The sequence below is a fragment of the Thamnophis elegans genome, chromosome Z (genome assembly GCF_009769535.1).
Source record: "Thamnophis elegans isolate rThaEle1 chromosome Z, rThaEle1.pri, whole genome shotgun sequence".
Classification (NCBI taxonomy): domain Eukaryota; kingdom Metazoa; phylum Chordata; class Lepidosauria; order Squamata; family Colubridae; genus Thamnophis; species Thamnophis elegans.
The window spans coordinates 7,884,004-7,900,019 of NC_045558.1; the positions used below are offsets into that span (position 1 = coordinate 7,884,004).

A 16,016-nucleotide genomic window follows, 5' to 3' on the forward strand; every position below is an offset into this window, starting at 1 on the left:
TCTAGTCCAGAGGTCTCCAAACTTGGCAATTTTAAGACTTATGGATTTCAACTCCCAGAATTCCTCAGCCAGCCACACTGGCTGAGACATTCTGGGAGTTGAAGTCCACAAGTTTTAAATTTACCAGATTTGGAGACCCCTGTTCTAGTCCAACACCTTAAACTACTAGCCCAAACTGCCTCTTAGAAATATGATGTGCAAAGATACCCCTCCAGCAATACAATTCAGGAGTCAATTTAATATCTTACACCTTGCACTTGTTAGAAAAATAGAACAAAAGTACTAAATTTGGTCCAATACATTGAAAAAAAATTTTTTCCCATGAGAATTGTTTGGAGGTAAATTGCAAAAATATGACACTTCCCATGGAAAAAGTTAGATCCTTCAATAAAATTAATTTGAGGGTAAAGGCTATTTATATTTATAAATACTTGTATTTATATAAACATGCTTTTTATAGCTGAAAAAAGAGAGAGATGAATCTAGTTTTGTTTTCTCACTTTGTTGACTCTGAGACGTATTGGACTACAACCCCCATCATCCGTTGAACGGATGAGAATTGAAGTCCAACATTGTTGGAAGGCTGGATTCATTTTTTTCCCCAGTAGTGTTAGCATTTTAGAGCAAATGTCAGCTGAATCTGGGCACAATCCACAAGTGCTTTTTTCCCCTCTGAAACCCTATTGGGACAAATATAATAGTGTAGTCTTCTTATAAAAGTTATTAAAATTTCCAATGGTGCCAGCTCCCTTCTTTGACATCCTCTCACATTACCTTATTTTAGTCAAAAATGAAGGCAATTCCATTTTCCCCCCTTTCCCCTTTTTATGAAAATTAGTTATGGATGCTTTCATCTTTCTGTCTCCCCCTTCCCCTCTTCCCCCCTTTAAATTGACAGCGGAATGTACTCTAAAAGTGAAACTTTTATGACCTCCTTGCCACAGTTGTTAAGTGCATCACTGCAGTTGTTAAGTTTGTAATCGGTTGTTAAGGGAATGTGGCTTCCCTGTGGTATTTGCTTGTCAGGAGGTCACAAATGGTGACCACATGATCCCAGGCCATATAACTATCATAAATGTACATGCTAGTTGCCACGCTTCTGAATTTTAATCACATGACTTTGGGGATGCTGCAACAGTCATAATTGTGAAAAACAGTCATAATTCATTTTTTTCAATTCTATTGTAACTTTAGATGATCATTAAATGAATGGCTGTAAGTCGGGAACTACCTGTACATGGTTATCCTGAACAGATATTGTCAATTATAGGCTTAAAAAAGGGACTGTTTTGTTTTTATTTTAACTTATTTTATTTTAGAGAGAGAAATATAGGGATGATAGACCAGGAGTGGCAGAATCAACTCCTTTTAAGACCTACCACTAAATTATGTGGCAAAATGTTCACACTGCAGCATTCTCCATTGAAACTAAAGCAATGACACTTGTTCTGAGGCGCCTGAGAAGCATTTAAGGGATGAATGTCATATTTTCCAGAAGGCAAGTGAAAATCCACAGGAGGAAAATGCTGTTGATTTTAGTGGATCTGGATTTCCTTCTCCTTATCTTTCCTGATCCTGTACTGAACCGTATAATGTAAAGAAACTAATGGCGAGTTTTTAGACAATGAAATACTTTTGGCTTTCCTGAAAAGTTTTTGCCTAAACATGTAGCAGAAGAAGATTGCTCAGTTGTCAGGTAAAAGAAAAAGACAAAGGTTTTCCTTTGTCCAGTCATGTCCAATTCTAGGGAGCGGTGTTCATCTCCATTTCCTAGCGAAGGGAGCCAGCATTGGCTGAAGAGATTGTCGTGGTCATGTGGCTAGCATGACTCTACACCGGAGTGCATGGAACGCTGTTACTTTCCCACCAAAGTGGTACCTATTTATCTTGTCACATTTGCATGCTTTTGAACCGCTAGGTGGGCAGGAGTTGGGATAAGAAATGGAGTTCATCCTATCATGCAGTGCTTGGGTCTTGAACTGCCAATCATCCAGTCAACAAGCCCAATGCCTTAATCATAAACTTGTTTATGTATGGAAAGATAAAGACTTCCTCAATGGTGCTCAGGTCTTAGCAACTCTATGTCCTGGCCATGTAGATTTTTCCTTGCAACAATAATAGGGGTTTGCTGTTGATTTCTTGGTGTTTTTTTTTTTCAAATTCCCAATCTAGGTTATAGCCTTGCTATTTCCTGTTGGTCTTTCATCAATACACTAAATGGTCCAGTCTTGCTTAGTTTTTTTCAAGAGTAGTCAAAATAGAAAAATGCTGCCATGTTTTGCTAGTACCAGTGAGCCCCAGTGGAAGAGAATATTGTAGCTCAGGGTTGAACTGTGGGGTCCTTGGTGCTCACTGAGCTTGGTTGTTTTCTTACAGACATTTCATTTGTTCAACATCATCATGAGGTTACCTAGTTGTTAATGAAAAGTCTGCAAACCCCCCCCCCCAAAAAAAACCCCAAGCTCAAAGAGCACCAAGAACCCCACACCGTTGAGTTCTTTAAGCAGTGTTCATTCCCTTGGTGAGATCAGAGTTTGAAGATCATCATAAAACTGGAAGAGATTTTTGATGTCTTCTAGTCCAAGCCCCTGGCCATGGCTGGAGTCCTTATTAGTTGACCAATCTTTTCTTCAAATTCTCCAGTGATTGAGCACCCACCCCATAACTCTGGGAGGAAAGCTATTCCACTGATTTTTTTTAAAAAAACTGGGTGTACAGGTGGTCCTCGATTTATGATCATAATTGAGCCCAAAATTTCTGCCTCCAAATGAGGTAGTTGTTAAGTAAATTTTCACCCCATGTTATGACTTTTCTTGCTGCAATTATTAAATTACTAACAGAATTGTCAGTAACAACCAGCTCAAGCAGTCTCCTGCTTGATCAGGGGGTTGGATTAGAAGACCTCCAAAGTCCCTTCCAGCTCTATTCTGATTGATTGATTGATTGATTGATTGATTGATTGTTAAATGAATCTGGCTTCCATATTTGCAAGCAAAATATGATCACATGACCCCAGGACACTACAACCATCATAAATATGAATCAGTTGCCAAGTGTCTGAATTTTATTCATGTGAACATGGGAATGCTCTAAGAATCATAAATGTGAAAAATGTTCATGTCACTTTTTTCAGTGCCATTATAACTTTGAATAGTCACTAAGTGAACTGTTGTAAATCAAGGACTACCTGTATTTCTTTCCAAAGAGTGTATTATCCTGCAGTCTATCTTTATCAGATCCAATTTCTTTTACTTCAATGAGAGTTCACCAAATCCATTTGATAATTCAGTCTGAAGGAAAATCCAACAGTTAAGACTTTACATACATACCCAGATATATTTCAGTATTACCAATCATAATGTAGTTTGTTGGCTTTCCCTAAATATACTGTTGGAGGCTGGAATCCCGGACTGTCAGAAAGTCAAAAGGGGATTGCATGACCCCGGGACATTGCAACCGTCATAAGTATGAATCAGTTGCCAAGTGTCTGAATTCTGGTCACATGTCCATGGGGAAGCTGCAAAGGCCATGTGGGTTAAAAATGGTCATCAATGATTTTTTTCAGTGCTGTTGTAACTTCAAACGGTCATTAAGCGAATGGCTCTAAGTCAAGGACTACTTGTAATTTCTCCTGTACAAAGTATTTATTTATTCTTAGAGTTCTATCCCCACTTTCCTACAGATGCTCAAGGCAATGTATTTATCCTTTCCTCTTGTAGATTTAGCCACAACCACCAACCCGTTGGAAAGGAATGAGACATAGTGACTGTGGCTACTGATCTGTTATCTGTTCTCTTGCCTGTTTGTGACTGTCTGTTTCCTGATGGTCCCTTTTGCTCTTGGCTGTGTGTCTCAGGCTGGAAAAGCAACATAGCCCACTGCAAAACTAGGTTGTGGGTTTGTCATAGTCTTTCAACCGGCTTAAGACAGATGACTTCCTTTAAATGAAGCTGAAACTTTTCCCAAATCCTGAAGTAGAACAAACACTTCACAATCCTGACAGAACATCCAAGTTATTCTGCATATCCTCCAAATTTCCCTTCTGTAATCACACTCCTCTTTCTTTTGTGGAATATCTCAGGATAAAAGGTTGTATTAGAATGCATGTCTCTGCATCAATTGGATTATCTCCATGGGATAAACTAGAACAGAATAGTAACTAAATTTCTGCATGTAATGATAACTGTAATGCACCTGTCACTGTTAATTGAATAGGGAGTTCTGTTAGTACTGTGAGTGGTATTTTCAACTCTTCACCTTTTATTCCAGTGATACCTCTAAAACACATCATTAATTTTTGTAAAAACCCCTTCATTTACTTCCCTACATCTAGAATTATTCAGGTGGGAGATTTTGTTTAATGAATGCTTTGAAAATCAATACTTTTTTTTTCAAATCCAAAAGGAGAATTTGTTGGCTGCTGTTATTTTGGCACAAAGCTCACATAATCCCTGTTGGTCATAATACCCTATTCCCACATCACAGTTAACTGGGTCAATGGAGGGTTAGTACATTTTGGGAACATCAAAAAGAGATCAGTTGACCTAGTCAGATAGCCCACAAAGGATTAGATTTATCCCCAAACAGAGTTAAATTAACTCCCCCAGACCAAAACTCTGCCCACGTTATACAAACCCATCCTGCAGAATTAACTGTTCCAAAGACTAATTTTATGGAGGCCCAGCAAAAACAAGAGGTTTTTTTTTTTAAATACACAATTTGTTTCTATATTTATTTTCCTCTGATCCTTTTATTCACAGTTGGAATAGTAAAAAAGTGTCAAAAATAGATAGGAAGTAGTTATAGGTCCCTCAACCTGTCTATAATGTCACTAACTTAATTGTATCACCAGAGATTTCCAGAGTATTGGAATTCATTTTGAATTGATTGGTACCTGAGTCTAATAAAATAATTTTTTTCCCATATCAATGAAAAATAAAAAGGAAATAGTAAGAGTTGGGTGCATGAAATCCTATAAGCCTCCTTCAAGGCAGTTGAGGAACATAAAAGATGAAATTAAGTGAAAATCTATACTATGAAGTATGGGGTTGACTGGCTAAGATGATGAGATCAATGCAAGTAGTCCTTGACTTACAGACCACAATTGTACCCAGAATTTCTGTTATTAAGCGAGACAGTTGTTAAGTTAGTTTTTCCCCATTTAGCCATCTTTCTTGCCACATTTGTTAAGTGAATCATTGCAGTTGTTAAGTTAGTAACAGGGTTGTTAAGTGACTCTGGCTTCCCCATTGACTTTGCCTGTCAGAAGGTTGCAAAAGAGGATCACGTGACCCCTGGGAGAAACTGCAACCGTCATAAATATAAGTCAGTTGCCAAATATCCAAATTCTGATCACATGACCTTGGTGCTGCAATGGTCCTAAGTGTGAAAAATTGTAGTAATTTACTTTTTTTCAGTGCCATTGTAACTTTGATCTGTCACTAAACGAGTGGTTGTAAATACCACCTGTATTTGTCGTCATCAAAATAGTGCGGGAGCTAGCATGTACACCCACACATACACTAAAATTCTCATAGTATGCTCAGTCAGAGCTCTTGAAGACCCAACCATTGCATTCAAGCAACAGCCAAAGTTTGCTTAATGCTAAGTTTGGTTTGTTTCTCTGTGGCTCAGAGAATTGTACCTATCCAAGCCATTTGGTTAATTTATGGTTGAACGGCTTGTGTGAACTAGAAAATGAGTTAATTCAGCAACCGAGTTAAGGTGTTTTCTGGTGCATCCATCCAGGAAGAAACTGTTTCCAGCACTTTCAAAAATGTGATCACAGAGGATGGGATCATTCAGGCATCCTCTGCCTCTTCTTTCCCCTCTGAAATGTTTATTAGCTATTTTGTCACTGTTACTGCCTATTGATTTCATGTCAACCTTTTTGCTGTACAAAATACTGAGCAATTTCTATTGCTTTCTCAGCCACAGGTAAGGCAGGTCACCGGTATTTGTTTCCACCAATAGGAAGATGAGGTAGTCCATGGCAGATGTGAATATTTGCCACTGAGGACTAGTGAATATCCTACTACATTGATCTGTCCCTTGTGTGGAATAATAACCTACTATTTGCAATATTTACTATTGCAGGATTGTGCTTGGAAGCCATTCCTACTAATCTGCTTGAAATCCTTCCTGCCCCAAATTCCACTTTGGCTGATAGCAGCTTTTTTTTTTTACAGTTTAATCACTTTCTACAATACACAGGTGTATAATTCATTATTAGGAATCATGCTTTGCCCAAAGAAAATTTAAATGTTTAAATCTAACGAAGAAACATTTATGCAATGTCAAGGCCGAGGTAAACAAGAGTTTTCATAGTTTGATAGTTTCCTAGTTATCGAAGTTACAACTGAAGTACAGCTAGTCTTTGACTTACAGTTCATGTAGTGACCATTCTAAGTTACAACAGCATCTAAAAAGGTGACTTAAAACTATTTTTCACATTTATCACCATTGCAGCATCCTTAATGGGTCATGTGATCAAAATTCAGATGTTTGGCAACTGACTCATTAATGAAGGTCACAGTGTCCCAGGATCGTGTGATTACCTTTTGTGATCTTCTCACAAGCAAGGTCAATCAGGAAGCCAGATTCACTGAACAACGGTGTTGCTAATTTAACAACTAGCAGTAATTCACTTAACAAATGTGGCAAGAAAAGTTGTAGAGTGGGGTAAAACTCAATCAATAAATTTCTTACTTAGCAACAGAATATTTTGGGCTCAATTTTGGTCGTAAGTTGGGAAGCACCTATACTAGTGTCTATTTAACAATCATCTTTCGGGACTTTTGAGGAAGAGCCAAATGTCCGTGTTTTATTATAAGACCAAGAAGGAAATCCTCATCTAATATAAATCTCTAGTGCAAATGCATCCTCCTAATGGGTTGGACTACCAAAATTCTCACCTGGCTAGGAATTCTGGGTGTTTTAGTCCAACATATCTGGAGGATATGAGACTGAAAAAGTCCTAACAAAAGAAGTTGGACCTCAGAATGAAAAGGAAAAAAAATACCGGTGTCCTTTTTCTGAGATTGAATGAACCAGCTCCATACCACTCCTTTGGTACCCAAGAACAACTGCATGCTTTTTGGAATGTTATCTTTGCCATGCACATGATTTTCTGAGTCAGGAAGCATTTCTCAGAAAAAAAGGAAAAGGGGAAATAAGGTTCATGTGAAAGATGAAACCAGATGAAGTGCCAATGAAACATCTATTTAACTATCCAAGTTACAGAAAAGAAAATATTTTTGGGTGTCTTCTTGTGGATGCCAACATCTGCACGGATGCTTTAAAGATCAAACACATGAATAATAGTCAGTTCTCATAGGAGAATCAGGGTTATATTCAAGGATGCCCTGAATTTCAAAAGTTTGGTGTTGCTTGTTATTTTAATGCTTTTTAAAAATGGCTTCTTATTTGCAGTGGGATACCTGATTGGGGCACAAAGTAGTTGATAGTTATCTTGCTTTTGATAAATATTGAAACTGATGGAAATAGTGCATGGCTATACAAGCTGCATTTCTTTTATTGGGATTCAGGCAGGAGACCTGGAAGGGTTATGTCCTATAAGACTCGCTTTTCATGTTATCCCTTAATGTGTTTGATTCTGTTAAACATAACGCCTGTATAAATTGTTTATTGTTTAGATGGTACACAACTATAATGAGGAAATTGACCAGCATTTATTGGACATTAAAATGGATCATTTTAGAAGTCTCATCTTGCTTAGTTTGAATTTTAATTGCAAGAATTCTCCATATAAATGTAATAATAATTATTATTTACTGTTCTTGATCAGTGGGGTTGAAGTAAAGTACTTGCTGGAATGGAACTCTTTTGTTTGCATCTCTGTAGTTAGTACTGTAGTTAGTAGGGCTGTGCAACTTCAGATTCCACCAAGTTGTACTCAACTCATGCACCATAAATTGCAATCTGCCCAAATTTGGTAAAATCTCTTGTTTCTGTTGTTCAAAAAATATTGATGTAGTTAGTGGATATATTTTTGTTGTATATATAGCAGTTCTCTTTGCATGGATATTCCTGTTTCTCTATATGTAAAGACAGAAAAAAAGAGAGAGGGAGAGAATGAAGGAAGGGGAGAAAGAATAAAATAGAGAAAATAGGGAAAGATATAAAGATGGGTGAATGGAGACAAAATGAGAAATAGGGAGAAAATAAGAGAGGGCAGTAAAAGAAAGGGTCAGGGAGATAGAGAAAGAGTGAGGGAAAGAGGTTGTAGAGATTTAATGCTATGGCCATAAAAGAAGGAAAACAGCTATTTGAAGTATGGAAGGTGATCATATGTAACCTGGTCACCAAAATAAAGGTGCCACTCCTTGGCAACTTTTGACTTGAGCAAGAATAAAGGAATAAATAATCGCCCATCTGGGTGTGGTTATTGATTCTTCCCCTTCTTGTTTCAGCCTTGCCCATCACTGGTATTTGGCTTCCAAAATTAGTTTTGAAATTAATTGCAAGAAATTGCAATTTGTTGTAGTGGTTGAATTTGAAAGAACAAGGATATCTAGAAAAATGTTAGCACTATTTTATTGGAAAATTTCTCTAGAAATTGGGTTGCCACCTGTACTAAGGCATAGATGGTGAGCCATTTCCAAGGGATAATTAGGCATCAGTCATTCCCAAATTAGTGCTTGTCAACCCTAAACATAAAATGATTGCAATGTTTTTTTTTTAAAAATGGCTAAAATATTTGCAGTGTTCTGTGATCCAGCAATCCATTAAGATTATTCCCTTACTTTAGCTTTCCTGTGTCAAGCAAAGAATCCTACAAGTTGACAAATCTGTGATGCCAAATCAGATTCAGTTAACTTATATTTGCCTAGATGTCAACAGAAAAAAACCTACAACTTGTCTTTTATATAGCCCCATATTCCTGTTAGTACTCAGCAGCCCTTTCCACAGTGCAAATGGTGTGCATAAATTATATTCATGCAAATGTCTATGGAGATTCTCAATCATCTAGGTCGTGATTGTCCCAAAGGTGCTTTTCCAAAAGGCAGCTAGACTTTCTTGTTTTTGTTTTTCCTTTGAAGCTTCTGTGAAAAAGCTTCTTGGATGAGAAGTGAAACGTTTTCATGAAAACAACAACAACCCCAAGAAAGTCCAATTGCCTTTTGGAAAAGCACTTTTGGGACATTCATGCAAGTAATCTCATGACTGCTTTGGCTTTGAACATGCAAAATGTCAAGAATTGTTTTAAAGACCATCCAATGGACCTGGAGGATTACTTGCCGTTCAGAGCTGAACTGTAGGCCCTTCACCATTCTTGTTACACATGCACACTTACTGGCCAGCCTCTATCCTTTTCTTTCATATAATCATTCCTCCTATCTGGCTCATAGGAAGAACGAAACTGCCCTCTACCCAATGTAAACCTTGGTCTATTTAGACAAGGACTGTCGTCCTGGCTTGTAGGAAGTGTGAAACTGCCTCCTACTCAGTGAAATTCTTGGTTTGTTTAGACTACAATTGTCTTCCTGGCTTGTAGGAAGTGTGAAATTGCCCCTTCTTCAATTATATTCTTGGTCTGTTTAGACCAGTTATTGTCTTGTTGGCTTGTAGGAAGTGTGAAACTGTCCTCTACTTAATGAAACTCTATTTGGACCAGGATTGTTTACTCTGATCAGAAGTTTCTTCTAGCACCCCAGTGTAATTTTCCCATTCCTTGCTGTAAATTGCTCATTAGTTTAGGTGAGGCATTTGTCTCAGATGCCTAATATGAGTGACAGATTGCCGGACATTCCTCCTAATCTCTCTGGTTATTCTTTTCTATACTTCATGTTATATAGGCTTCAGAGCCTGCGATGCATCCTCAAAACACCTGCAATTCACAGATGTGTTCAAGGACTTACCCCTGACACACATATAAAAGCAACCACAAGTCCAAAATGATTTTAGACATGGATTGGAAGATACCATCATTGACAAAATATGTTGAGATGCTCCTGGCTGAATGTTTTATTGGAAGATATTCAGAGCAGTTAACCTTCTATGTCAGGGGTATTAAACTCGATTTCATTGCGGGCTGCATCAGGGTTATGTTTGACCTTGGGGTCCAGGGTGGGTATGGTTAGCTTGACATGACTCATGTCGGGGGTGCCTGTAGTGGCCCAAGCACTCTGCCAGCAAAAACAGGCTCCTGAGCTCCATTTTCAGCTATGACGACTTCATGCAACCCTCTGCCAGAGAAAATGGAGCTCAGGGGGGCTACCCGTGGCTCTCCTGGGCTACATTTTCACTGGCAGATGTACCAAGGCCCGGTGGTGGGTTCTGGATCCTAGTGCAACCGGTACAGTGCAACGGGACCTGGCATCCACCATGTGCACACATGCAGCACGCACACAGCATGTGCATGTGTAATTACTGCCTGTGATGCTCTGCGATGCTTCGGCTGCTCGGCGGAGGGTCATGCAGGTGCCGTACGCTCTATGTGTGTGCGCAAAAGCCCTGATCGGCTCAAATACAGGTAAAGAGAGCGGGCAGGCAGATGGACCCTCCAGAGAACCGTACTGGAATGGTACCTGTTGCTCCCAGCAGGCACCGGTATGCCCATACCGGGGTGTACCAGTCGTATCCCACCATTGCCAAGGCCCCCGTTTCCAGGGAGGTCCTGCGGGTCAGATCTAAACACCCTGAGGGCCAAATATGACCGGGCCTTGAGTTTGATACCCCAGTTCTACATGCAAAGCCTGGTCTAGATAATGAAAAAAGATGCTTCCTTCAAATTCATTCCCTTATGAATCATAGTTATCAACAGATTATGAATCATTTATAGATTTGTCATCAACAAACTATTTTTAATCAATTTGTATTATTCAATGTGAGACAGTATTTTTCAACCATGTTCTCCACAATTACATAATTCCCAATTATCATATCCATGTTAGTTGAGAATAAAGCTTGATTTAATAAAATGTAGATCTGACATGTTGACAAGGGACTAGATTAAATCTGCACTCCCTCTTTCCTTAGATGAAAGGCCCTAATACAGTTGGAAAGTTCCATTAGTGTCATTGATGGTTTGTTGTTGAATTGTTTGAAAAAAATGCAATGGTATATTGGCACCCAACTGATTTAAAATTCATCAAATTTGTTACTAAATGCATTTTGATCCAAAATTTTTGTCCCAGTACTCATCATTTGTTTGGTACTTCAATGCACAAGCTAGAACTTGTCTGTGTTGGCTTCCTTGTAACTCACTAAATTATTCCTTATGGGAAAACATTGTTTGGTACTCATTGTTTTGGTATTCATCATGCCTCCCAGAACCAATTAACACTGAGTACCAAGGTACTACTGTTTAGAGTTTTTATATAATATGTGAATAGTTCAAGCTCTGCAAATATTTCCCTGCTAAAATTTATGAGGGCTCAAAATATTTCCTATATACACTTTTTATTATTATCTTTCTTATATTCCAACTTCTGTGTTGTCTTTGAGAATCCTTCTGCCTAAATGCCATTTCTACTCTATCACTACTCTGAACATCCAGGGTAAAAGTTTTACTCTCTTGTGATAAAACAGAAACATGGTCAGCTAGATTTTGGTTACGCAACAAGATAGAAAGTCAATTCAAAGCACTGTCCTGATTCTGTCATTGAACAAGGCACAAAAGACAGCTTCCCTTTGAATATCAGAGTTCCTTGAAAATTCACAGAAAGGAATCCCCAGTTTGCTACCAGCAAATGGACAATGGAGGTGAAAATAGGTGTGGCATTTTAGTTGAGATTGGTTCAAAAGTACATAATGCATTTTATAGGTTATAGTTTATAAATGTTTAAAGAACGTCTCAGAAATGCTGCATATATTCAGCTCCATTGCTCAAAATGTCTCTTTCATGAGTAAGAAAGCTCAATTCTGCTTTTTTGTATATTTGCAGGTTTATGCATTTTTTAATATCCTACACCATTCCAAGATTCTGGGATGTAAAAACCAGTAAAACCATAGTTAATAAGTAGGCATAAACTCAAATAATAAAATCAGGTCCTGGCCAAATAACAACCCTCATCGTAACCAATCTCCCAAAATCTACTTGAACAAAATTGCATTTATTATCTTGCAAGAAAAGACTAAGAGATTCATGTCTATAGAGTTTCTTAATCATTCAGGTCATGGTTGTCCCAAAAGTGCTTTTCCAAAAGACAATTGAGATTCGCTTTTTTTCCTTGAAGATGTTTTGCTTCACACCCAAGAAGCTTTTTCAATTCTGAACTAAATTGAAGTTCTAAACTTCTTCAGAACTGAATAAGCTTCTTGGATGAGAAGCAAAATGTTTTCAAGGAACAAAAATCAAGAAGGTCCAGTTGTCTTTTGGAAAAGCATCTTTGGGATAAGAAGTCCATGTCCGCTTGTTTTCTCAGAGTGTCATAGACACATAAAAGGACTGCTTTAGATGATGACGTTCTCACCTCTCAAGGGGTTGGGACTATATATGCAAGTCCTCCCTTAATGACTACCTAGAACCCATCTGGAAGAGAAACTCCTAAATTATCCCAGTTCTAGAATACAATGGGCTTCATAGATTAAAACCTATACTTTGAATTGGACCTGGAAGCTCCTCCATCCCTCCACATTCAAATATATAGATAGGCAATTGACTTTCCAAGTATGTTAACTATTTGGGAGGTATAACAAACATTAAGTCCTATTACGTCCTATTCTTCTGCATAGAAAGACAAAGCCACACCATTTAGCAATTGAGTAGGAAATCAAACCTGGATGATCTTGCTGGCCCTATTCTCATTCTTCTAACAGCATCTTATTGCATTGAAAAGGAAATCTCACATTTCTCCAAATACAGGTATTCCTCATTGAGCAACCCCAATTGGGACTGGCAAGTTTTCAGAGCTTATATCTGGTGAATTCTGCCCACAGTTGTGTATTAAGAGGGATGAGTACTTTTTTAATGAGAAGTTTGCATTTCCTACTATTTTTGAAAGTGAGTGTATAAGGACGAGAGATGGTTTTGATACTAACACAAGATGATCCCGGATTATTATAAAACACGGAACACAAATAATCAAAAATTATTATCCATTTTTCATCCACAATTGATTATTTTTTTGTGGAAAATCTATTTTGGGAACAAATAATAAGTGATGTTGTTTTATTTCCATCAGTGCAGCGTTTAGGAAACTGCCTCTAAAGTTTGTTTGTACCATAGCTTTCTGCAAAATTTTCTCTCTGTAGGAAGAAAACATATGATCCCATCTATGGACAGTTCTTCTTCCGTTTGTAGAAAATTGTCCTTGGTAGCAATTTAGACTTATGGAGTCTTAACTAAATACTATACATGGATTGCATTTGTCTATCTATACCGTATATGGGAGGGCGGAATGAATATCAAAAGGAAATATTATGATGTTTCAGAAGATTAAACATGAAAGAAAAAAAACATGTAAGGATTATCTATCTATATAAACCTCCATAACTGAAAAATTAGAAGTATTGCAGTACATCTTTCAAAACCTAACAGTTTGAGGTAGTTCTTGTGGGGTTTTATAAAAAAAAATCTACTTACTAAGCCTCTACACTGATTTTTTTAAAGGTTGTTTTTGTAATGATGGCATAGTTCTTTTAATCCTTAAATGCTTAAAAGCTGCTTTACTTGCTGTATTCAGCGTGGCAATGACTGTTTGCAAATGCTAGTAACAGATTTGGCTTATGGCACAAGTGATAAAAGTAATGTAAGAGTTGACAAAATGCATCTAGTAAGTTTCTTTTAAAAAGAAATGGAGGGGTCACAGTTATAAGTTTGCCAGTCTATTTTATTGACACTCCTATAGCCAGTCAATCCAAAAAAGAAGGAAAATATTTATAAAACTCCAATGAGTTCAGGTCAGCTGCATTTTTTGCACAGACAACAACCTTGTTGTAGGTAGGTTAGGTTGATCAAAAACCACTTCAAGAGATTTGAGCCTTTTCTCAACAAAATTAGTTTTGTGGAGAATAGGCTAATGGTGGAAGGCTAAGCAAAATGGAGAGATAGAGGTGGATATGCAAAAGGTAATTAGCACACATTTATGTGATTTATAGTAAGAAATTCTATTCCTGGCTTAAACAATGTTGAGGTTCAACTGAGACAAAGCTCAGTCTAATAATCAGTAGTTTAATAGTTGGCAATCAATTGCAGATTGATGCTTCACTGTCTCTACTCCAATCTCTGGTTCCATTACAGCCATCTTAGCACATACAGTTTTTTTCAGATTCTCTATTCCAAGCTTAGATACAAGAGTGTGATCTTGAAAAGGACAATCCAATATCAGTTCTTGCATCCTGCTACTCCTACTGTCCTCTGAAACTGGAGCAGATGTACAAGCAAAGTTAATGGATGAATTCCGTGTGGTTTAGAGATCCTCCCTAGCCTATAGGAAATTTATCTTGCTAGTATTTGGAGTGAATTAAAAAAAAAACCTGACCAGAATGCAGGCTGAGAAAGGTTCCAATTTATCTTTCTCTATTTCCATCTTGGCAATGTTTGAAATAAATAAAATGGCATCAATTTTACACATATCTGCCCCATTTTTTCATTCGCTAAACTTGATAGTCTGGAGACTACATGCACTCGAGGATCCTTGGTGCTCTCTGAACTTGGTGGTCTTCTTGCAGATGTTTCATTATCAAATTAAGTACCATCATATAGCTAAAAGGGGGGGAGGGCTCTTGTTTTTTTAAAAATTCATAAAAATGCCAGTGAATTCCTGAAAACCAGCACTCAGGTCAATCAGTCTTCAATAGGCACACAGAAACAAACAACATCTTCACATCATTCAAAAGGGACAATCAAAAAGGTGAAAAGGAAACAAAAAGACCAAAATACCTCACCAGCGTTCAACACTCAAGTGAGCAGAGATTAATACCAAGATTAACATTAGAGAAGTAAACAATATCCAATCAAGGAACTACCAATGGAGACAAACAAGCTAACAGTAAACAACAGTTTAATTAAGGATCCACCAAAAACACGGCCACCAACAATGACAATATATAAACAGGGAGCAAACCCTTCTCCCTTCTAGCACTGATGATGTTACTTAGTAGGGCAATGAAACTTCTGTAAGAAAACAATGAAGCCCAGAGAACACCAAGGACCCCTCAGTTCAACCATGAGTTGTAAATATTCTTTTTTTTATTGGCACTACATATCCCACAAGTTAAATAGCAAGGGACTGCCAAGGCTGGAGAACCCCATGTTTCACCAATTGCAACAGGAGAAATCCCCAACTGGTCATAACTTTAGAAATTGTATCCGAAAAGATTCCTACTTAATAAGTATACTGGCATCTCTATTCTCATGCTGTTCAATTAAAATTCATTAGAAAACTGATCTGGCAGCTTTTTATGGTGACCTTAATGCTGTGATCTTCTGTAAGAAAAAAAAATCCTTTAAGACAGTTTTTTTCAGTGGTTGGGAAGACACGTATAGCTTTTTTCCCTTCTTTTAGCAGATTGTGAGCCCTACTCATTATTTTAGTGACAGGTTTTCATGGATTTTCCCACTTTTTTATATGAGCATTTTGGGCGGTTGATTTTTTCCCCCCTTTCCTTTTTAGTTTTAAGTATATTAAGCTTAGCTGCTGTTTGAGAAATCAGGCTAATTGCAGAGAAAGAGGAGAACTCATAAGCATGGCATGTTCCTTACATATAGAAAAATGTAATTCTCAAAACAATATAGTTTTTCAAAATTCCTATGATTGTCTATAATTCCCAGGTTATCATGAGTCAACGTTTGTTGAAACCAAATTGTGAAGGGTTCATTTACTACAAGCTGCAAAGGAATGCATAAGACATTGGATTGATAATATAAGTAGCTCTTGACTTACAACCATTCGTTTGGGGTCTGTTATAAGTTATAATGGCACTGAAAAAAAGTAACTAAGGACTGATTTTCATACTTATGACCTTTGCAGTATCACAATGATCACCTGATCAAAATTCAGATGCTTAGCAACTGGTTCATATTTATGACGATTGCAGTGTCCTGGAGT

The 16,016-nt window shown here is 37.6% G+C and overlaps 1 protein-coding gene across 1 annotated transcript in view; it reads left to right on the plus strand.

Moving 5' to 3' along the window:
• LOC116521105 (sodium channel protein type 5 subunit alpha-like) overlaps positions 1-16,016 on the plus strand; it is a 286,693-nt gene that overhangs the window by 43,815 nt on the left and 226,862 nt on the right. The gene's annotated exons all lie outside the window — the stretch shown is intronic.